The sequence below is a fragment of the Anser brachyrhynchus genome (assembly GCF_964034855.1).
Source record: "Anser brachyrhynchus genome assembly, chromosome: 22".
Taxonomy (NCBI): Eukaryota; Metazoa; Chordata; class Aves; order Anseriformes; family Anatidae; genus Anser; species Anser brachyrhynchus.
In genome coordinates, this window is record NC_137715.1 from 8,101,032 (window position 1) to 8,117,016 (window position 15,985).

Genomic DNA, 15,985 nt, shown 5'->3' on the forward strand with positions numbered 1-15,985 from the left:
TATCTACAAAGGATTTTGTTACCAGGTAATCCACTCATAAAAATGCAGTCACCTCCAGGAAATGTGAAAGACTACTTTATTTCAGCCCCCCTCTTTTCAGTTCCTCTAGGACCACATTTTTATAGATAAGATATTTATTTATTTATTTATTTGGTAGCAACATTTTTAATAACAAGGTCTTCATCTCTTTCTCTCCACTTGTAAAAAAAACAGCTCTGAGCAAAATACTAGTGAGGTGTGGGGAAGCCACATGTTCTTGGTGAACTAGCACGAGTCTCACATGGACTTCTACGACTGCACTTTTACAATTTCTTATCACCTCACTCCCCTCTCCATTTTGGTCCTTATCTCACACTTGCTGTCCAGTGTCAAGGCTGTTATATCTTCAAAACAGAGATCAAACAGAGGCGATACCACTTGCATAAAGACACGATTATGGGTCCCGCTGAAGTCTTGTCTGGAAGTCAAAGACACACTGAATCAAGATGAAAGCCTGACAAATTGAGAGGTGAAAGAAGTCCCATACATTAATGATGAACTGGGCAGAAGAAGTGATTGACAAAACTGGCGCATTCATGTTTTATGATGCCTCTGGATGAAGAGGTGGAAGCTTCCCAGCTGGGACATTTTAGCCCAATACCCATCCCCTGAGGAGCCAGACAGATTTCAAGTTTCCATTTTGCAGGAATCAGGTGGAGCTATGAAAGATTATGGAGCATGGAAAGCTCCTTCACAACCTTCAAGCCTCTTCTAAATACCACACCTCGGTGACTTCTCTATAAAATCTTAAATAGGTCCTTCTTCATAAAACATTAAGTCAAGGACTCAGAGTATAGCAACTGTGACCTTTTACAACCAAACAAATTCCGCAGCCAAATGAAGAAGAAAACTTCCTCCACCTGCTCAATCCTGCAAGCTTCCTAGGCTTACAGCCCTGTTCCTTGGAATAAGCCACAGTCTGTTTTTTTTTTTTTTCCCTGCACGTGTTCTTGCAAATAGCAAAGAAATAGCAAAAGCACTTATTGTTAATATGACAAAGAACCACCATCTTTAACCAATTTCCAGAGAAGTAGGTTTAGAAGGCAGTGTTCAGAAAGAGCAACCAAAGCTACAGTGACAAAGGCTGGCACCTCCAGCTGCTACATTGAGAGCAAAAATCTAAATCCAGGAAAATCAGAAACTGAGGAAAGTGCAAATTAGTCTTATCCCTCCTGCCAAGCTCACTTAGCTGCTTCTAAGGCAAGTACAAAGGAAGGATTGCATAAGGTTTCAAAGCAATCTAGCACATATGAAAGGGATCTTCTTAGGCTGTGAATGGTAGAGGTGAAACAGAATTGCAGCCAGTTGGAAAATAGTGCCTACATCCCTCTTGGCCCATTTCTGTCTCCATTTTGTCACTGGAAAATTTCTGATCTTATAATGAAACTAAGAAAAATTGTAAACATGAAGGTTTCTATATATACTTAAAGCAAAACTAACTTTTCTGCTAAAATGTTTCAGTTGGGAATTTCTGCCAAAAGTTAAAACATTACAAGGAGACAGAGAGAGAAGGAATCATGTTTCTAAGCATTCACTTTGTTCTCATCGAGGTCCCCTTGGACTGTTCTGAAAACCTCAATCCAGGTTGTTTCAAATTCCATCTTGCAAACATGCAGTTTATTGAGGCTCTATTACATACAATCTAGTATTCACGCTCAAATCTGCAAAACTTTTATGTGCTTCAAATGATCTTTTGTTGATTTTTTCCCTTTGTACTGCTGTTTATTGTTCTCTCCCCCCCCCCATTTATTTATTTATTTTAGGACATCCTTTACCAGACATCTAATCCTTGCTGGAGAGAAGGTTCATTTCACTGCAATTTGGATGAAACTAACTCCAGCAGTAGCTGCTTCATTGTTTTGAATTATTGTTGTTAATTGGAATTGTGTTTTTCATTTTCTGAAAGGCAATGATCAACTATTTAACTTGCTCTGCAGCTAATTAGTGGCATTTATGATTACTGTGAGTTTCAAGTGGCACTAACCGTTTGCAAACAGATTCTCAAGTGATTTTGTGGAGCATCACGGGAGGAGACATCAGGGAAAAGCAGAAGGACATCCAAGCGATGTAGAATGATACAAAGAGAGTGGCTGAGCTTCACGGGAAGAAAAATTATCACAACTAAGAGTATGTGAGCTGCTGACTTCTCAGGAAAGGAAGAAGAATTGTGAGCTGTAGTGCTCACCGGTAGAGCTGCAGGTGTGAGGTAAAGTTTAGCCATTTCTAAGCACCATGCCATTATGTTTGGGAGTGGAGATATTTTTCCTTATTGCAGCATTCATATTTATATTTCTGTGCATCTGAATTGGAACTTACCCATAATCCAAGTAGAAAGGTTTGGCTCAGTTTTGAGCAGACTTAACGTTAGTGGAAGTGGAGATGTGGTGTGTAGGAGGTTTGAAAGCCAGACAACCAGGATGGAACAAAGCCAGCTTTACCCTGCAAGGAAATCAGCACAAGAATCACTAGGAAGAAAAAAAGACACGTCCTTTTTTTAAGATGCTGAATTTTCCTTCTGCTAACAACAGCTGCTGCCTCCATGTGTGCTTTTAAAATACGTGATCAAGAATTCTTAGTGCTTGCTGCTGTCATAAACAGGATGAGTCAGCCACGTATCCTGAGCCACTGCAGCCACTCAGCACTGGTAAACTTTCACAGTTCATGAGTAGGTTTAGGGTGTTTTATTACTGCTCCAGCTCCTAGGGTCACACGAGCAAATGAGAACTAAACTTTGACAAACTAATGCATAAATGACTGAAATAGGTACATCATTTCCTCAGCACTGACTCGAAGACTGTGTTTCAGATGTCTCAGAGCTGTTGTTTCAGGCTTTCTGCAGACTCAGGAAGACAGAACTGACTGCATAGCTTTCAGTAAGGTCACAAAATAAGGCAGGAGAAGAGAGCAAACATTTGAAGGGAAGATTTACTTTTACAAATGTTTAATTAAGTTTTTGGATTTGAAACAGCAGAAGACAAATCCTGAGTTAGCTCTGAGAAGAGACATCTTCTGCTCTGTTGAACTGAAGGAGTCTGAATTTCATCTCTGTGTGCTCCAGATTAGCCAGCAGTGGGGAGCAGCCACTGCTGACTGTTCCACAACCAACCCCTCTGCCGGCAGAGGTGCTCTATACCAAGTGCCATACCTGGCCCATGGGAATAGGCAGCTTTCACCACAGTGCCCAGTTCTAGCAGTAAACTAAAAGAGTCTCTGGATGAGCGCTCTATTTTTTTCCACACCCTTGCTTTCGCCTCCAATACTGCAATCCTGAAGACTGGCTTTTATTGCAACCAAGATTCAACATCCTTTAAAGTACTAAAACAATAAGCAAAGAAAAAGCAACGTGACAAATGCTAACTCCTAAATCATTACCAAGCAGGATGGTAAGTACAAAGTAGAGCCACTGTTCATTGACGTTTCAGTGGAAACTTCTTCATGGAAAACAAGCTAGCTGCCTTTGCATCCTGATCTTTCAAACCTTCATTTTTCATCTGTTGGGATGCCGCTGTTTTTTGCAAATGAGCTAGCAATATCTCATCTTCATTCTACCCTGAAGTTGTTGGCTGCATTTGCCAATTAAAGATAGGAAAAAAAAAAAAGGTGGGTGAGAGGGAGGGAGACTGAAGGAGGAAAAGGTAAATAAAAGTTACTGAAAGCCTTTGCCAGGTTAAAAACGACATCTTGCCAGGATGCTTGGCTCAAAGAATCTAAAGGAATCACAAAGATCTACAAGAAGCAGGGATAAGGTAGTTAATATGCCTCAGTTAGATGAAAACATATAAAATGGCTACTTTAGAAGCAGATGTAAACTAGATGGTTAAAACAGCAAGTCTGAGAAACAGTTTGTTCCCAAGATAAGACATCTGACACCTCTCCATCCTCTACTTCTGCCAGGTCAAGTAGGTTCAGAGTATAAGAAGAGTGAAAGACCAGACAGGCTCTGCTTTGTTAAATTTTCTTAAATCCAGTGAGAAAAGAGAGTGACTTGGCCTCGTAACTTCCGCTTAATCAAAGTTGGGACTGGGATAATTTGAACACGATTCACTTTGAGAGACAACAAGCTGCTACTCTGAAGCAAAGACAAGCTGCGTTAATTGACCCCTGCCCCTTTTCACTCCACTCGGACAGTCTGCCCTTCACAGGTTTCCTCCTTTCTGTGATCCCTTGAGTCTTGCCACTCAGTGAAGGCACAGAAGGAATAAGCAGATGAAGCGTTCAGCATGTTACATAGTGAGCAGACATACAATACACCGCTGTAACTGGGAGTGTGCTGTACGTGTGGGACTCCAGGATTTCTTTATCTGATGCTATGCTGCAGCTCTGCAGCCTGTTCTGTAGGCTGCACCCAACTAAATGGTCAGAGAACCACAAATCTGTCTGATGTTGTGCAGAGAAGTCACAAAGCTTTGTCTTCGGTGCTTAAGCTCCAATTACAACTTATGCAGAGACTTCAGCAGACTGATGTTCAATGAGTGAGACTTGACATATCTTTGTATTGCAGTAACATCGGCACTTCCCCAGCTCTCCTCAGAACAGCGCTGTGCCAGGCACTGCCCATACAGCTCCTACTTCCCCTGTAGTGGTGAAGTCATTAGTATTTAAGATTTGAGTGGTTTGGCTAGGAAGTTTATAAAGGAACATTATTTTCAACTAAAAGCTAGCAGTCCATGATTGTTTCCAAACCCCTCTTCTGAGCTAAAATAGTAGTGGATGTGCCACTCCTTCAGGCTCCACCAAGAGCCAGCTCTTCACATACTCACTGTTGATTCCTTCTTAGAAGTGTGGTGGTTTGCAAGGTACTCATCCCACCCAGGGATGGGTACCCAGCCTTGTTAACATATACATGACTGCTTGGAGTCCATCCCTTCCAAGGATGGATATCTGGCTTTGTTAACATTGAAACAATTGTTTCTCCTTTCTTCCAAAACAATACACAAAGCCAGATCACTGCAATCACTTGGCAGAGAACAGAGGAACAGAGGGAGAGATAGTGTCTGAATGTTCTCTATCTGATCATAGTTAATAAAGCTTCTGTCTGACCTGTAATAAATTGTACTTGGATTATTACACACTTCAAGTCCCTATACCAACACCCCCAAAGACAAGCAGCCTAAATTGCAGTGACTGGAAAACAACAGAAAGTAATTTTCTCTGCAATATTAGTTGTTTTACAATTCACTAGCTAGCACTGCTCTAAGCTTCATCTCAGATGATTATGAAAGACGGAAGTCACAGAAAAAAAGGCCAAATGTGAAACAGGAAAGTCCTCCGGGACATATTATTCAGAACAGGAGTTGCCTGGCTCTTATCACTGAAGAATCTCTTATGGGAAAGAAAACGTAATCACTGCAGTATTGAATTTCACTGAAAGATTTATAATCTAATTTAAAGGTATAGGGATTTTTTTTTTGTTAATTATAATAAACAGCAAGTTCATTACACTCCAGCTTCCAAAGAAATAGCATATTGTAGACAGGGGGATAAAGTATTACTTTCATTCGCTCACAGGGCAGAAGTTAACCAGAGAGATGCCAAGAGCTGAGAACAAAAACACTGACCCTCTGCCAAAAAATTGTCTTTCAATGTGAACAAAACTCACATGAAGAGAGGCTCTTCCTTTGAGTAAAAGAAATACCCATTTCCTAAATGGCACTTCTCCATCTTGAAGCACCACGCAAAGGAGGTAGCTATGGCTTTCTCCTTTGTACAGAGAGATGGAGGCACAGAGAAGACTAAAATCAGAATCCTCCAGGTTTTTGCCAAGAGTTTGAGGTACCAGACCATAAGGACCTGGCCTGAGTTGAATAGGGTGTCCAGTCCAGAGGACGGCATTTTACCTGCCCCACATCATCTTCAGCCATAGCATCACATCTCCCTGTCTACGAACTCATCCAGGTGTGAGTCCTGCATGCTCCATTTCACCAGGTTAGGAGGAAGGCTTTACTGATGGCTTTACATGACTGATGCTCGTACCTCAAAACAGACACAAAGGCCACAGCAAGGTCAGGGCTGAGCCACCTGTTGCCCAAACTCACCAAGGAGCTAGTCAAGCTACCCCTGGGGAGGACTAGATCTAGGCCTGAGCATTCCAAGCAATTTGTTCCGTGTGAGTACGACCAAACTTTCGTAAGGAAACAGATCTATTTCTGTGGCATCTTTTCTGAAGAATATCATCCTGAGTAGTCTTCCTAACTAATTTGGCTGCCTCGATGTTGCATCCTTGTCATGATTTTGGCTGGGATTGCTCTAATTATTTTCATAGAGGCTTACATGATGCTGTGTTTTGGATTTATGATGAAAATAGCAGTGATAACACATGAATAGTTTCAGTTGTTGCAGAGCAGTGCAAGGAGGCTGGGGGTGCACAAACTGGGAGGGGATGCAGCCAGGACAGCTGACCCCAACCCACTGGAATATCCCACACCACATGACATCATGCTCAAAAATAAGAGCTGAGGGAAAGGAAGATGAAGGGGAGCATTCAGAGTGATGGCATTTGTCATCTCACGAAACCGTTGCGCATGATGAACCCTGCTTTCCTGGAAGCAGCTGAACATCTACCTGCTGACGGAGAGCAGCAAACACATTCCTTGATTTGCTTTACCTAGTGAACTGTCTTGATCTCAACCCATGAGTTGTCGCACTTTTACCGTTCCAGTTCTCTTCCCTAACCCACCTGTGGAGTGAGCAAGCAGCAGCATGGTGCTGAGCTGCCTGCTGGGGTTAAACCACAACACTACCATTGCCTTTGTCAGCAACCAAACTGCTTCACATATATGAACCCTTCCTTGCAGTGCAGAGTTAGCCTCCTGGATTTAATATCTTCATTTACCTGCTTTTATGCATATATACTTCGATGTTGCCTGTTAACAGCATGTTTTCCTCTAACCATGAATATTCAGTGGAAAATGGCATTGGCCTCTTACTACAGTGTGAATGCAGAGATTTGCAAGCTAGTTCATTCAAGAGCTTGCATGCTCCAGCATCTGGTTACTTGGCAGTGATTTATCATTAAGGGAACCTGCAATTTGTCATGGGCTTTTGTTGTCAACTTGTGCAATTTGCTGATTATATCTGCAAATCACAATTTAAAGTTTAATCTGATCAATGAGTTGTGCTTTATACGACACGCTCTGGTGAAAATCAAGGAAGCCTTTGAAGTAATTTGGTAGAACAATAAAGAAAAATAAGAGATCAATCAGATGCTAAAAAAAATAAAACCTCTCTTAAACATTGAAATGCTGCTTATCAAAATTAATTCAATTCCTTTTGGAAACAGCAGAACATTGTGCCTGGAACACAGGTAGTCAGAATTACTGTTGGGTTGAAGATTGAGGGTGTCCCCCCCCCCCCCGCCCCCCACCTCTGGACTTCTTAGAGGGAAATTTTCATTTTAATTCTCCCACTGGGAAATATCCCACTTGAAATTCCAAACTATAGAAAATATATACCCTTCCCACAGGTTTTTCTGGCCACCATTTTTTTTTTTTGACAGTTGGACCACAGCACTGAATCGTAACAGGTGGTTGCTTAACTTGCTTTCAGGTCACCATTTCCAGCTGGGCTTCCACTCAACAAAAGCTGGAGATACACAGTGTACATTTTATAGACTTCAATGCTTTTAAATTCTTCACACAGATGTGGACTTGCCAGCAGTGCTGTGGGCCCCTTGTCTCTCTATTTCCTCTTTTCCCCCCATCTCCTACTCTTCTCGTCACTGGCACCATTCCCAGGACCATGAACCATACCAGTTGCATGGCATGGCAACAAGAAACAAGATAAGTGGTGAGGGTAGCAGCCTTCCCTTGCTCTGCAGCAAGGGAGAATTTATTTCCCTCTCCCCTCATTAGTCATATCAAGTCTGCATCTGCCCCGAGCTGGAAAACGCTCAACAGCAGTTGCAAGTGTTATTTCTCACACTTTCACCACTCAATACCAGTCAGACTTTGCAGTTTAGGAAGTGACAGTATTGTTTCTTAAAAAGGAAAGCAACATCCTACATCTTCAAAAATAACATTAACCCAACTTTCCTAAGAACTTATGATGAAAAATGACATCTTCTTTCCCTGAGAGATACAATTGCTGTCTTTCTTCCCAGTATTTTTACTTGATGCCAGAATTTTGCACAAAACATTTTCCAAATATTTTTATTCTGTTTTCAGTAAAACTCCATTTTTTTTAATTAGCATAAATTCACTGTAAGAGAAACAGGCTCTCACTAGTGAATATGGAGGGGGGATCTATCATCTGGACAACAGTCCCAGTATCCACAGAAAACAAGGAAAATAACCTGGTATCACCATTCTTTGAAGTATCATTTTTCTTTTGCAACCTTAAATCTTACTTCACTTGATTTCTGACTAGATGGAGGGATTTCTCATGATGAAAACTCAGGTTCTCTAACTCTGCACTGGGTTTTTTTTACAGGCATCCATGGGAAGATGATGGGGTACACAAAGAGTTTTGCTTTAAAAGCCAGCTTCTGCAGAGATGTGTACAATGATGCTGCTTAGGGCTCAATGAGCCTGTCCCTCATATCTGCTTGTCTATAGGCAACTGCATCGATTGTATTACTGTGCTTCACTTAATTGTCTGAAGTACAAAGAAGTCAGCTCAGGCAATACTAGGAATGGGGTTTAAATGTATTAAACTTCTGCCTTTGCAGGATCCATTTTCCATTACTGTTTCTACCTATTCAAAGCATTTTCAGCTCTTTGACACTACATTAAGTAGGGCTAAGCCAGATGTGGCTATGCTTTGGAAGAAGCCATTCTAACTGCCACAGAATGGACAGGAACATGGAAGCAGATATTCTTTTTCTTTCTTTTTCTGAATCAAAGCTGGACCAACACTATGCCATGGAGCTAGAAGGTCCTGTGCTATTAGAGATGCTGCGGCTCAGACAACACATAAAACCAAGGTCTGCTTTGTTTTCATTCATTATAGCCCGTGGCAGCACCTCCATGAACTCTGGTATTAAGCATGCCCAAGTTCTGTCATAGACAGTCATTAATCTGTTCATCACAACAGAGAAAACACAGCATGTAACAGTAATAAATGGTAGCTAGGGGGTTACAGAGGCTGCTGGACTGAGTCACATCCTCAGGCTTTCTAGCTGAGTATCACTGCCATGAAGCACCATTCCTCCAGATTCTCAGCCATATTAGATTGGGGAAAAGATACCAAATAGGATAGCCAGCATATAACTGACAATATGATTAAGAGGAAGCACCTCAGAACATTTACATACCATAATCAAGTCACCCCTTTTACAGCATATCACAAGTAAACTGTTCAGACTTGCAGCTGAAGAGAGTAAATCAAGAAAAGTGCTCTGTTAGGAAAGCCAAAATGCAAAAACATTTAGAGAGAAAGTGATTTCTGCTTTTGGATCAAAAATATCTTCGGTAAAGCCTGTGGGAAAAAAATCTGGGGATTTGTATCAGAGAAGTTAGGAGCTAAGAAAACTAATTCCACCAAGAAACAAATTAGACAACTAACTCAACTATTCTATAAAGCATTTCTCTAGGACTTAAAGCCAATTAAAATTACATCGGAAAATCCTGCTTCAACAAACCTACTTATACAGCCCTCCTGTGCCGTTCTACTCTGGGGCAGCAGTGTTGGTATGCAAACCAAATAACTGCCCAGAGTTCACAATGGGTGAGCAGCAGTTGCCCAAGCACAGTTGTCTATATAACTTTGCATAACCTTTAAAATATTAACTCACTTCAGAGGTCTGCTTAACTTTAACTCTGCTCTTTATCCATGATTGCTTCACCTGCAAATAGAGTGTGTAAGGACTTTACTAAGTGGGCTAAGAGGCCATTTCATATTTCACTGTGGCTCCCATATGTGACACTGTCCCTTCTGCTGACCAGCTGCTTCACAACCTTTAAGAATTCACTGCGCTAAAAGACTGCTTAAGTCAGCCTCACTGTCTAGCTCTCTAGGAATCGACAGAAAGTTTAGCACAGAGCTATGTGGAGACTATCTACTGGCAAAGGAGAAGGTTCACAAATACCTGAAGGTTGCATACATAGGGCAGGAGATGGCCCTCCAGAGCAGACCATTTATAGGAGGCTGAGGGTGAAACCCCACTCAATGTCAAAAGAAAAAGCTTAGGGAACTCTACCCCAGGACTGTCCCAATAAACCAGGCAACAGGAAGAGCCAGCCAAGAGGAAAACTCCCTCTTAGCAAGGCTGCTGGGATGGAGAAAACCCTTAAAGAGTCAAAGCTTGCATGCAGGAGTGGGAAAGGGATTACACGCTTGAGTGGTTTTCCCAACACTAAGGTAGAATAGCTATGGCTCTGGACCTTAGCTTCTAAAAACCTCTGTGCACATACATCTTGTACAAGTCATAATTCTATAGAAGGCTTAGGAAATGACAAAGCTACTTATGATTAATGATTATTATGAGAGCTGAAGGGTGATGGAGACTCTACAGCCATGGTTCTCATGGTTCTCTCTGAGTTCCCATATTCATTTTTGGAGAAAAAGACTGCTAAGGTACAGGGGGGCAGGAAGGAGCAGGAGCCTTGCACCTTTTAAGTCAAAGTATACGAGTGCAGTACTCAAAAAGAGTAAGGGTGGTGGTGGTGGGTGACAGACTCATTTGAAGTGAAACATCTCATTCAGTTTGAAGGACAGCATAATTCCTGCTGTGAGTAGCAAGTCCTAGTTGTGTTTTCATTTTCCTTAGTGTAAGACAGAAGCAGTTGTTGAACGGATGAAGATGATACAATTATAAAACCAGTTCATACATTGAAGCACACTACAGCGTTCACATGGACGTTGGCATTACTGCCACTCAAGGAAAGAGTTATAACTGCAGATACAGCCTCTTCTACAAGATAGCACATGGGAAATAAGTAGATGCACCTCAGTTTTTTTTTTTTTTTTAAATTGTACCTGATTGAAAACAGCCCAGAGAAGCTGTGGTAACACCTGTCTAAAGCCAAATGTGCTCCTCAGAGCAGCCAGGCCACCCTGCTTTGTAAACCACAGATGAACTTAGTCCTTACAATATATAATATCAGACACTGTCTAATACAAACATCAGAATTAGGCCCTGATTTGGGGAACTACTTCTCCCCTCCCACAGGGCCATAAAAACAGCCATTCTGTGCTTCCACACTGCCAGGTCATTCAAGTCTCTTTTGGGAGCAACTGGGCAGGACTGCCCTCTGCTCACGTAGAGGCAGAGGTGTTTGCTCTTTTATTTCCTCTCTTCCAGACTACAAAAAAAGCCTCAGAGCAAGTATATCTTTTTTTTTTTTTTTTTTTAACTGATCACTATCACACTTCAGGTCAGAGCTGATGGATAGATAAGTTCAAGAGTTTCTTTGGAAACCAGGTGGAAAATGTCACTGAGCATAACATCATCTGTACTACAGATGCAGGAGCTGACCTAGCAGAGTAGAAAGGTAGCTCAATGAGACATACCTTGAAACAGAATGTAGCTCAGTTTTCACATGGCTGCTGGGCAGAGGGGAGCCAAGGTCAGTATTTCCTCGGATCAGAACTTCGTTATCAGACAAAAGCCCTTTGCTGTAATTATGAACTGATGTGAAAGCCAGAAAATCTGAATTCAAAACAAAACCAGTCAGCTTCTAAACAAGATTTCCTGCCACTGAGCCTCACAGAAAACAGGACATTTCCCTTGTTTCGTTCTGGGCAATGGCATGGGCTGTGCATTGCCTTCTTAAAAATTGCTCATTTCATCTGTTTGCTTCTTTATACACAACCTATGCCCTACCTGGACTTGTACAAAGCATTTGACGCTGTCCTGCATAACACCCTCAGCTCTCCATTGGAGAGACACAGATTTGACCAATGGACCACCTGGTAGGTAAGGAATTGGCTGGATGGTCACACTCGATGAGTTGTGGCCAACAGCTCGATGTCCAGGTAGAGACCAGTGCTGAGTGGTGACCCTCAGGGGTCAGTACTGGGACCAGCGCTGTTTAACATCTTTATCAGTGACACAGTGGGACTGAGCGCACCCTCTGCAAGTTTGCTGAGGCCACTGACAAGTGGTGCGGTCAACTCATCTGAGGGAAGAAAGGTGAGCCAGAGGGATGTGGGCAGGCTTGAAAGGTGCGCCTCGGCAAGCCTTAGGAAGTTGAACAAGGCCAAGTGCAAGGTCTGGCAGCCAGGGCAGGACAATCCTAGGCTGGGTGACAAGTGTTTCAAGAGCAGCCCTGTGGAAAAGGACTTTGGGTTACAGGTAGATGAAAAAATCAGCCAGCAAGGTGCAGTTGCAGCCCAGAAAGACAACCACATCCCAGGCTGCATCACAGTAAATACAGCTAGCAGGCTGAGGGAGGTTATTCCCCTCTACCTGTGAGACCCTACCTGGAGAACTGTGTTCATCTCTGGGACCCCAGCACAAGAAGGACATGGACCTGTTGGAGCGGGACCAGGGGAAGCCACAAAGATGATCAGAGGCTGAAGCACCTCTTACAGACGAAGGCTGAGAGAGCTGAGGACGTTCAGCCTAGAGACAGGAAGGCCGAGGAGACCTTACAGCAGCCTTCCAGTACCTAGAGGGGTCTACAAGGAAGCATTAGAGGGACTTTTAGGGAATGTGGTGACAGGACAAGTGGGAACAGCTTTAAACTAAAAGAGGGGAGATTGAGATGAGATATTAGGAGGAAATTCTTTACTATGAGGGTGGTGAGGCCATGGCCCACGTTGCCCAGAGGAACTGTAGGTGCTCCATCCCTGGCAGTGCCCAAGGCCAGGCTGGATGGGGCTGGGGACAGCCTGGGGGGGTCCCTGCCCATGGCAAGGGGTTGGAACAAGATGAGCTTTAAGGTCCCTTCCATCTCAAACAGTTTTGTGATTCTGTGAAAGTATGTTTCCCTATTTTTCAGGGTTTCTCATTCTCTTAGCACTTGCTTAAAATATGCAGCTCCATGGTTTCCAGCTGATAACAGCCCTGAAGACAGCAGCAGGCAAAGGTCAAGTCTGTCCTGAAAATCCATCATACACAAGTTCTTGCATAGAGAAACAACCAAAGCCTTCTTTCCTATCCCATTTCTAAGTTTTCTTAGAAATAATAAACTTTACCAGAGGGGCTTCAAGAGAGTCATTCAGCAGAGAAATTTCATGAGAAATCACTGCCTTGGGACCATCTACTTTTTCTGTCATGAAAAAACACCAAATTATATTTGAGAACACCCACAAATCACTCAGCATTAGGAGCTGGATAAAACCAGTGAGTACAGAAATTTTGGAAGGAGCCACAAGCTTATACCCAGAGTGAATATTTACTGACAAAGAGACTTTTCTTAAGCCCCTCAGCATCCAAACAAAGGCACGATCCACATGGAACCAAGAGGTCTCATTAGCCAGAGGTTTCACATCATTCAGGTTAGATTTTTTGTTTTCAGAGAGAAACTGTAAAAAACAACAACTCTCTTCCCTTTCTTTCCTCACATACATCAACATGTTAGACTTGCAGACGCTGTGGATTTTGCTCTGTAAGAATGGAAAACTCTGGCAAGAAACAAGACAAGAAAGGACAAAGGTCAGATCTCCATGGACAGTGAAGTTTGTGTATTTCAGAAAGGTGCTGATCTGATCACAGATTCATTGCCTATTTCTCTGGACATTTGGTTAAGACTGATGCAGTTCTCCAGCTAACTACACCAAGCTTGACCAACACTTTTAATTGCACAGTCCAGATTCATATGTTCAAGTGTTTACGGCCCCTTTGCTCCTTCTTCACCTGGACTGCTCAAGGCATCGTGTTTTCTTCCTTGCCAGCTGCTCTCTGCCCAGCAACCTGCTCCTCACTCACACTTGAGGCAAGCAGCAAATCTTTCTCATGGAGCTCTTGACTGGACAAGGCAGTTCTGCTGCTCTCAGAACTGGTGCCCAGCAGCTGCTAAGACATTTGCAGGAAAAGCCTCCTTCAACACCTGGGTGCAGGCGTACCACACATTCTATCTATGCATGAGGGATGCCCTTCACACTGCCTCACCACCAGCCTCAAAGCTGTTGTGTTACAGGAAAACTGCACACAACCTTAAAAAAAGGACATGATGCTAACTCAGTGCCAGTCCCACCTCAGATCTGCCAGCGGCAACTCTTCAGAGATGATTTGAACTTTTCTTGATAATTAAAAAAGATAAAAATATCAATCATTCAGAAGTTTCATTGGCTTTTTGAACTTTAACCTGTTCCCTTGCCTCTCCTCTGTCACTGTTTTTATACTCGCACACCTTAAAGATGTGCTAATGTGGCATTACTTTAAAATTCTAATGATATTTTTCTGGGTTAAGCTGTCTGGTTACTTCTTGTATTTTAGCCAGCTCAGATGAGAAAAGGGACACCTTCCATGCCATATTTACAGTCTATTTGGTCTGAACTTTTGGGTAGACCTATATGGTCTCTATATGGTCTGAACTTTTGGGTAGACCTGTGCGGTATCAAGAGTTGGACTTGATGATCCTTAAGGGTCCCTTCCAACTCAGGATATTCTATGATTCTATGATTCTATGATTCTATTTCACCATAGCATCTGCAGGTTCTTAACAGAGCTTTCTTTTACCTAGCTTTCACAGAAGCAAATGAGCCTTAACATATTTCAGATGTATTTTTCCTGAGCAGCAGAAAACCACTATTTTTTTTTTAAGTCTTAATGCTTTGATTAGCAAAGCTGTACAAAACCATATAGAAAGACATAATTTTACCCAGAGGATCTCAAACCTTTCAGTAGTTACTTTTTTTATTTGGGTTTGACTTTTTTAATTTTCAGGAAAACAAAACCTTCTGTTTAAGTGTAAATTAATTGGCAGGACTCCTTTCAACACTCTCCAGCTCTTCATCCTTCAGACTTCTATACTGCCTTTCGTCCGAAAACCTCAAAGCACTTTGCAAAGGACTAATTAATAAGTTTCAGCATAACTGTCAGCGTGGCAGGTAAACTTGACAAGTGTTAACATTCTTGCAAGAACCACCACACATAAACCCCCTAGAAATTTCAGGCAATTGTTCAACCCAGGAGAGTTTTTGTGTTCTTTGGTTTAACGCTGTACATTTGACCTTCCTCTGTGGAATGTAGCACAAGGGCAGCCTGTCTCAACACACAGGTCTTTGCAGTTGGTTTTGTCTCTGAAATGTCTGCATTAAACTCTGTATTGAGTGATTCCCAAGAAACCAGACACTGACTGAACAGGCACACAATACACATAATTCTCTAAAACCAAACAAAAATCTTCCAGTTACCTGAAAAATGTGAAGACTGATCCCAGAACAGATTTTCTTGGACTTCTGCAGAACTTCCAGCAAAGAGCCTCACATGCTTTTTTACTGATGGGTCTTTTCCCTACCACACATTGTTTTACCTCACATAACACTGCCAATAGGAAACTCAAAGTAACAAGAACAAAAAATCAGCATGCATTGTTCAAATACATGTGAGTTTAATCAGTAGGGTGGGATTCAAACAGGGTTGTCTGTAATGTGACTCACCAAATGCAGGTATCCGCTCTGAGAATGTTTCCTACTCTGAGCTGCGCCAACTACACAAGCATTGGATAGTCACACAAAATCCCCCTTAGTACATGTCAAATTAAAGTAAAGCTTTACAAAATTTACAAAATCTCTATACAAATATAGTTTTAAGTGTCAGGAAGGACAGGCACTAACAAGCAATCATCTTATATCTGTGCATTGAGAGTGCATATCCAAGTGGCTTATCTCCCTCATTACTCAGCTACTTGGATATTTATCTAACCCGTAGTTACCATTACAGTTGTGATACAAGCCCACATTCTTGGGTGGCATCCCCAGAGGAGGACCTCAGCTTCGAGAAGCAAGCTTTTTCATACCCAACTTTTTCCTTGTGGAAATGTTGCCTCAGGTAACACTGCCAAGCTCAAAGACCATGGACTCGTTCTACAATCAAGATACAAGGACTGCATCTCCTGTC

At 42.3% G+C, this 15,985-nt stretch overlaps 1 protein-coding gene and 1 long non-coding RNA gene across 2 annotated transcripts in view; both read right to left on the reverse strand.

Moving 5' to 3' along the window:
- The window catches only part of LOC308181640 (acid-sensing ion channel 2), a 526,264-nt gene that overhangs the window by 380,930 nt on the left and 129,349 nt on the right, over positions 1-15,985 (reverse strand). The gene's annotated exons all lie outside the window — the stretch shown is intronic.
- The window catches only part of LOC308181646, a 41,219-nt gene that overhangs the window by 12,904 nt on the left and 12,330 nt on the right, over positions 1-15,985 (reverse strand). The window contains exon 2 of the long non-coding RNA XR_013941535.1: positions 2,356-2,478. This is a non-coding gene — a long non-coding RNA (uncharacterized lncRNA). The remainder of the gene's footprint in view (positions 1-2,355; positions 2,479-15,985) is intronic.